The sequence below is a fragment of the Globicephala melas genome, chromosome 3, assembly GCF_963455315.2.
Source record: "Globicephala melas chromosome 3, mGloMel1.2, whole genome shotgun sequence".
Lineage (NCBI taxonomy): Eukaryota > Metazoa > Chordata > Mammalia > Artiodactyla > Delphinidae > Globicephala > Globicephala melas.
Window position 1 is genome coordinate 82813811 of NC_083316.1, and position 8761 is coordinate 82822571.

Here is an 8761-nt window from a genome sequence, read left to right on the forward strand (position 1 = left end):
TTAACTCATGACAAAGGAAACAGCAAGAGCTGCTGGAACAAGGAACTCACACACATCTTCAGGACTCCTTTGCTCTCTGCTTCTTTCTATGTTAGGAACTGCTAATTGCTCCAAAGCAGGCAGGTCTCTCCATGGCTGCAGGAGACTTGAATAGTGGCAGCAAGCTCTGGGTTCAGATCATCCCAGATTCACCATCAAAAAGAATAAATTCTTTTCTACCATTCTTGATTCTCACCCTAACCTTAGTCTGAAACTTCTCCAAAACATACAATTGAAGTATTCACCTCCAACTCATTACTAAAGCCTTTGAGATAGTGTCTGGAAGAAAGGTAGCTCCAATTCAAACCATGTGGCGAGTTGGGATGGGGGATGGGGGGTGGGGTTGGGGGGAAGAAAGAAAGAAATTCTACAAAGGTAGGAAGAACTGGTCCTCCAAAGAGAAGGATGCTAGACAGACAAGTGATTATAATGACCCCAAGTGTGGCTTAGATATCTTAAAACATTTTATGCTATTGTGATTGTTTTTCTCAGAGCTTCATAGTTTCTGTGATGTTCATTTGTTATTGATATACGACTTCTCCTAATTTTCTTTTGTTTTTCTGTTCTAGCACAAAGTACATTACTTGTGATTGGAAATAATGGAATTCTACCCAGGATTATCATGTGATTCTTTGTATATTATAACATTTTATTTATCATTATTTAACATCAATAACAGTATTAAAATATCTGCTTATAAATGTCAGTAATTAAAAGAAACATATTAGAGATTTGGGCCATTTCTCGTACCGTCTATTTCTTTAAACATTTACACTGAACTTAGATTTTTTTTAAAAAGTGCTACTAATAAGTTCAGACAGACCTATTCTTATAATGCAATTTCTTTCTATATCGTTGCAATCAAAATGTCTTGCTCAAACTGCACTTACTACTATGACTTAAGGGGGAAAATCATAGATAATTTTAGCTTTCTAAATGGCAATTCCTTTTCAAGTTCAAATTGGAATTGATTCAAATAAGTGAAGATTAGTTCCATTATTTTCCCTTTCTACAATGCCCGTCTCCCATTTGTTTAATGCCATGAGCTATTCATTCTCTATTTTCTTCACTTTCATTCCACGTATATTCATATCTATAGCTTCTTATTTCCCAGGTATGCTATTTTTAATTTCATAAAGTCTAGATGAGATTCTTAAATTTGAACCTTGTAGCATAAAAAGGGGTCAGACAGCTGAATGTAATTAAGATTGATTGCCAATTCAACAATAAAAACAACAAGCCAGATAAGGGGTTTAGCGTCTGTGCCAAGCAAGTAAGAAAGAATCAAATTACCTAGTAGCTGGAATGAAACCCTTGAATTTTGGAAGACTGAAGACTGGTGATATAATAAACTCATAAGTGGGTGTCAACATCTATTAAGATGTACTATATTGTGCTCTCTTTGGGCCCAGTAAGATATAATATACTTGCTGGGAAGATCCAGGGAAATGTGTTCAACTACAAATAATAAACTTATTCCATATTGAGTAGGGACCATAGGACACTTCAGCATAGCCACAGAGCCCCTGGGTCTCAGAATTCCGTGTTGTAGAGTTTTCAGGAAACCTACATGTATTGTTCCATAAAATCCAGTATGCACACTGCTAGTGGTGTGATAATTTTAGGTAGTACCTACCTTTACTCAGCTTTTAATATATTTACTCTAAAATAAACATTAGAATTGTATATTAGAAAAAATATAACATTCACCACACCAACATAATTTGTTAAGACTAAGAGTGAAGAAGATATTTAAGGTAAAAAAGGGATAAATTTAGAGAAAAATATTCAGTATTCAGTTGTTCATTCTACAAGCATTAAGCAGGTGGTCAGAGCTGATCTCCTTGGGAAGGTGAGATTTGAGGAGACTTGGAGAAGCCGAGGGAGTGAGCCGAGTACATATCTGGGAAAGAGTGTTCCATGTAGAGGGAAGAGTTAAAACAGAAGCCCTAAAGTAGGAGTGCCTGGTGTGTGCAAGGAACAATAGGGAGGCCAGTGTGGCTGGAGCAGAGAGAGTAGGCCAAAGAGATTACATGGAGCCAGATCAGGTAGGGCCTTCTAAGTGGTGACCATAATTTAACATACAGTCTGGGACACATTAGAATAAAAGAGGACACATTTATTTAATAATTACACCAAACTGCAAATCAAAACTACAGTGTGGTACCACCTCACACCAGTCAGAATGGCCATCATTAAAAAGTCCACAAGTAACAAATGCTGGAGAGGGTGTGGAGAAAAGGGAACCCTCTTGCACCATTGGTGGGAATGTAAACTGATACAGCCACTATGGAGAACAGTATCGAGGTTCCTTAAAAACTGAAAATAGAGCTACCATATGACCCAGCAATCCCACTCCTGAGCATATACCCAAACAAAACTATAATTTGAAAAGATACATCCACCCCTATGTTCACAGCAGCACTATTTACAATAGCCAAGACATGGAAGTAACCTAAATGCCATGGAACATTATATATATATGTATGTATGTATATGTATATATATATACATATATATATATATATAAAATGGCATATTACTCAGCCATAAAAAAGAATGATATAATGCCATTTGTAGCAACATGGATGGACCTAGAGATTATCATACTAAGTGAAGTAAGTCAGAAAGAGAAATACCATATGATATCACTTAAATATGGAATCTAAAATATGACACAAATGAACTTATCTATAAAACAGAAACTCATAGACATAGAGAACAGATTTGTGGTTGTGGGGCAGGGGGAGGTGGGGGAGGGATGTACTGGGAGTTTGGGATTAGCAAATGCTAATATATATATATTATATATAGAAAGGATAAACAACAGGGTTCTACTGTATAACACAGGGAAATATATTCAATATCCTGTAATAAACCATAATGGAAAGGAACATGAAAAAGTATATATATTATATATATATATCTGAATCACTTTGCTGTACAGAAATTAACACAACATTGTAAATCAACTATACTTCAATTAAGTAAATTAAAAAATAATAATAATTACACCAAACTAACATGCATAAATGGGGTTTATCCCAGTCGACCTAGAACATAGGTTCACTCTACTTATAGGACAATGTAAGGACTTTGGCATTTACTCTGAGTAAAATGGAGAGCCACTGAAGATGTTTTTAAAGGATTATCCTTGCTGCTATGTTGAGAATAAACTCCAGTGGAGCAGGAGTAAAAACAGACAGTGGGTGATAAGCAAATGACCAAGTCTGGGACCACTGTTTCAGCACATGTGGTAATGTTAATTCTCTTGATCCAGGATAATTCTGTTGGGTCTCTAGAATAGGTCATATCAGGATAAGACATCATCCTGAGTTTATTCTACATCCAAGATATCACCACTTACCTTCCATACCACTGGGCTAGGTACTAGAATTATAAAAATTAAAACCATACACCTAAACTCAAGAAATCTGATTGATGAGATAGAACATATATTTAAGTAACACATAATAAACCCTCAAAAATTATGATTTGGGAATACTCACAGCCTGATAGTTATTCTCCTCCTGAAGTTAGAGGAGGAAGGAGAAAAGACATTCTGGGCAGACATTAGCAGGTGAACTGTTTCAAACAACTCATATCCCATTTCCCTTTTGAAGCTTCTGATAAACCCCCAAAACTAGCTTTCTAGTTTTAAAGCTTAAAAAATCTTCCCGGGTGATTCTAATATTAGCCCTTAGTTTGAGAACCACTCACCATACTGATAACATATTGAATTACAGGATATTCTTTGGGGACCTGTGCTCCTTATTTCAGAATTAAAAATCAGTGTATAGTTACACCCCATTGTGAGATGTTAAATATAGAAAAACTGGAAAGAGAAGAAACAAATAAAGTGGGTTGAATAAAGTTCTCAATTGTATAAGAAACTGTAACTAGATAGATAGATAGATTATGGATGGGTAGATAGATGGATAATAGATGATAGATGGATATAGAGAAAGATAGATAGATATAGATGATACAGGTATATAGACAGATAGACAAATAAGCAGATAATTTATATGTATTAGTCAGCTTGGGCTGCTATAACAAGATGCCACAGATTGAGTGGCTTAAACATTTATTTTCTCACAATTCTGGAGGCCAGAAGTCCAAGATCAAGGTGCCTTCAGGGCTGATTTCTGGTGAGAGCTCTCTTCCTTGGCTTGTATACAGCTGCCTTCTCACTGTGTCCTCACATGGCATCTTCTCTGTATGTGTAAGGAGAGAGATATCTCTGGTGTCTCTTCCTTTTCTTTTAAGGACACCAGTCTCTCAGATCAGAGCCCCACCCTATGATCTCACTTAATTTTAATTACCCCACTAAAGTCCCTATCTCCAAACACTGTCACATTGGGGGTTAAAGGTTCAACATATGAACTTTGAGGGGACACAACACAGTCAATAATAATGCACATCTCTGAATGTCTATATACCTATCTATATCTATACATCTAAATCTACCTATCTACCTATTGAACTGCTAGATACAGTAATCCAGTAGGGAATAAGTGCTTTGAATTGCTAGGTCCAACCTAATTGTTGTAGCTCTTCTGATAGGCAGCAAGCCAGTCACTTTGAGAGGGAACTGATTTCACTTTGACTACATTTAATTAACACAAACCCAAAAGAAATAAACCTTTTGTGTGTGTTTTTCAAGAGCTAATTTTGGGAAAAGAGCTCTGACTCAGAATGTCTGCCAAGTTATATAGCCTGGGTGCACCTTAGGAGGGAGATTCAGGCAAAAATCCTCCTCTGTCTCAGAGCCCTTTCAGTTCTAGACAACTGTGCTATGCCTAATAAATGCACCAGTAGTATTACTAGGTAAATGTGATAGTAATACTTGGTAAATGTGCCTCTCCTTACCTTCCTGCAGCATAAGATGATAATTTCAGTGACCTCTGTCCTATTCACCAAACCCTTTTCCCAATTGCCATGTAGTGTGATTGTACAGTTCATCACCTTTTTCCCAATTTGGGTCTTAGCTCTCACTTTAATTAGCTTTTGTTTTACTAGAATGAACTGAACTTGCCACCTTTAAGCTCTCACCTTAAATTGATCTAAACCTTTTTGCATTATACATGCTATTCCTCTTTATTTCTTCAAATGAATCTTAGAAACTAAATATTATCTGCATACTTGAAGGAAGAATTTCAGTGCCCCTCTCTGCAGCTCTTCTCTCTTGTGGATAACAGTGATTCTAAATTGTGTTCATGATAAATCTTTCTTTGAAAGGAATTTAGAGAATATTCAAGTTGGAATGCAAATTAAATGTAAAGTATAAACTCTTCATTTTACAGTGGAGGAAACTGTGGTCAATAGAGATTATATGGTCTGCTCAGAATTAGTTAATGTCACAGCAAAAATTAGAACTCTGGGAACTTAATTCCAAATCAAAACAACATTATACTAAGAAGAGGATCATACTGAAATATTTTAATTTCATGTTTTAAGAGATAATTACTCATTTCCTAGATTAGAAATCTAGAGACCAATGTTCCATAGTCTCCATTAATAGATAAACATTAAGAAGTATGTTTTTTTGTTATCTTTTATCTGCAAAATGAAATAAACAGTCTTTTCAACCACCTTAAAGGGATATAGAAATTTACAGTATAAGTATTATGAACCAATGGCAGCTACAAATAGTATTCTGTGATGTTCTTCGGTATGCATCTCCCAAGCGCAGAGTTGACAGACACAATCTTTACATTGCACTTTTTTAAATGGAATGCACTGCCAAACACATAGAAAGTCATTCATGGAAACAGCAATGTATAACATGCCGAGGGGTGATATCCTGGCCAAATAAAAGTCAATTCACAAATAAATGTTTCTAGAAATTGAAGTTTCAGTGGATTTAAGTCTCCGATTGTATGATCTGATCATTGTAATAAGTAACATGAAAATGATGATGATGGGGCTTCCCTGGTGGCGCAGTGGTTGAGGGTCCGCCTGCCGATGCAGGGGATGCGGGTTCGTGCCCCAGTACGGGAGGGTCCCACGTGCCGTGTAGCGGCTGGGCCCATGAGCCATGGCCGCTGAGCCTGCGCGTCCAGAGCCTGTGCTCCGCAACGGGAGAGACCACAGTGGCGAGAGACCCACGTACCAAAAAAAAAAAAAAAAAAAAATGATGATGATGATGGTGGTGGTGATGACAAAAGTTAACATTAACATGGTACAATATGCCAGGCACCTTTTCAAGCATTTTACATTTATTTGACCCTCAGAAAAGCCAAATAATACAGGTATCATTATTATTCTTTTTTAAAAACTTCTTTCATAAAGGGCTTGTGTGTTGTTGTGTGTGTGAGTGGGGGAGGGGGGATTTTCTAAGATCAATGAAAAAGAGAAAGGCTAAAAGGAGTAGCTTTAGTGAGGAAGCCTATCTCTGGTATGAGGAATAGGGACTCTTGGCTACATGCGAAGAAACTTCAGCTCAAGTTGGCTTAGTTAAAATCGTGTCCTCAGCATTTGGTCTCTATTTTTTGGGTCTGCTTTCCTTTGTGGTGGTTTCATTCAGGTCAGCTCTTGCTGGAGGGCTACAGAGATTCAGCCACAGCTCCTGGCTTGGATCTTATCACTTTAGCAATCACACCACAAAGAGAATTTTTCATTCCACTCATCAAAGTCATAGTACTATGTTGGAGTTTCATTGAACACATGCCCATCAAATTGGGTGCCTGCCGATCTCTGTGGCATGATTCACCAGACCTATGTTATTCCTAGTGCCAATCACCCTCCAAAGAAAAATCAGTTTATGTCACTAGATGAAGGAAGAATAATACCAGGAAAGCAAATGTCAAAGCTGTCCACCACAGCATAGAAATAGGGGTATAAATAAGCAAAGTGAGATAGAAATCATAAAATACTGGTGAGGGAGCTCAGGTAAGAAAGTCATTTTATGGTGGTGCAGAAAGCATACAGGAGAGAAAAGGAAAAATTAGAGTAGAGGGCTTCCCTGGTGGCGCGGTGGTTGCGAGTCCACCCGCCAGTGCAGGACACATGGGTTCGAGCCCTGGTCAGGGAGGATCCCACGTGCTGCGGAGCAGCTAGGCCCGTGCACCACAGCTGCTGAGCCTGCACTCTAGAGCCCATGAGCCACAACGACTGAGGCCTGTGTGCCTGGAGCCCATGCTCTGCAACAGGAGAGGCCACTTCAGTGAGAAGGCCGCGCACCACGACGAAGAGTAGCCCCCGCTCACCACAAGTAGAGACAGCCAGCGCACAGCGGCAGGGACCCAACGCAACCAAAAAATAAACAAATTAATTAATTAATTAACAACAACAACAACAACAGCTGTCACTTGAAAACCTTCAAAAAAATTAGAGTAGAATATAAAGGATGTTCTTACCATAATGCATATAAAAATCAGTGGGGTTTAAGAGAAATAAACCCTGCTTTGCCCTCACTCCTGGACTCTAAAGTAAAAGACAATACTCAATTGGGTTCTGCATTAAATAAGCTAATAGAATGTACCATCAGCTCCCAGATTCAACCCAATGCAACAACCAAACTATTTGTGAAGCACTCTGTTAGACATTAACTGATTGATTAAAAAGACAGACACATAACCAACTATAACTCAGAATAGACAACGATAAGTACTATAACAGAAATGCTGATAAAGTTCCTTGATAGGGGGATGTGGAACCTGAAGAGGTTATTAAAGAGGGAGAGAAAGTCACAACGGAAGGCATCATGGAAAAAGGCCTTGAAAGATGGAGGCATCCTGACATGAGAGATCATGGGGACAGTGTTAATGGTAAGAGAACAAAGGCAAAGAGGGTAAAAGTAGTGTCTAGTGGCTTGAGAGTAGAACAGTTGAAAGAATTACAAAAGGAGATGAGTTTATAAATGTAGTTGGTGAATAGAGTATGGATGTTACACTGGGTGGGAGGGCTAAAATTCTTCAGGCAAAGAGGGCCAATCGCAGAAGATCTTCAAGTATCTGCAGAGTGCCATGAGTTGTGCAGAGTAGCTAGAGCTGTCGTATAGAAAGAATGTTCTGGTAGTAGTGGTGTAAAAGATAGATTGGAGGAAACAAGCCAGAGGCAAGGAATCCCACTGAGAGGTCATGGCCAAATTCTGAGTGCAATCATAGTGGAAAGGAAGGAAGTAATAAAGGAAAGAAATTGAAGCAAGAAGTATTGGGAAGTAGAATCAATAGGACTTGTCAATAATTGGTTGTGAGAATTGAAAGAGGAAGAAATAAAAAACATTTTTCAAGACTTTAATTTAGGAAAATGGTGACACCATTACCAAAGCTAGATATCACAGAAGGGAAGGAGGTTTGTATATGTGTACCTGTTTTGTGTACGTTAGTGGAGTGGGGTGGGGGCATGGGCAAAGGGTGAAGAATGACCTCATAGCAGAGAGGAAATAAATGATGATGGGAAGTTTAGTGATGCAGTTTAAAAAGACAACCTTCTACAATGTGTGAATGTTAAGATACAATTTATAGTATATTTAGAGTTTTAAAATCTTATTTATGTTTTTCTTGTCAGTAACTCTGAATCAGACCTATGTAAAATGAAAGTTTTAAAAATATCAATTAAATTGACCTCTATTTCCCTGACCATACCTTTTTAATAATCCTGAACCCTTGCCATCTAGACTTGCTGCTTTTTGGCATTAAATAAGTGTAAGCTTTTAAGAATCAATTCTATAATCTGCAGAAAGTTTAGTTCATTTTCTTTCATTTCCAGAAAACAG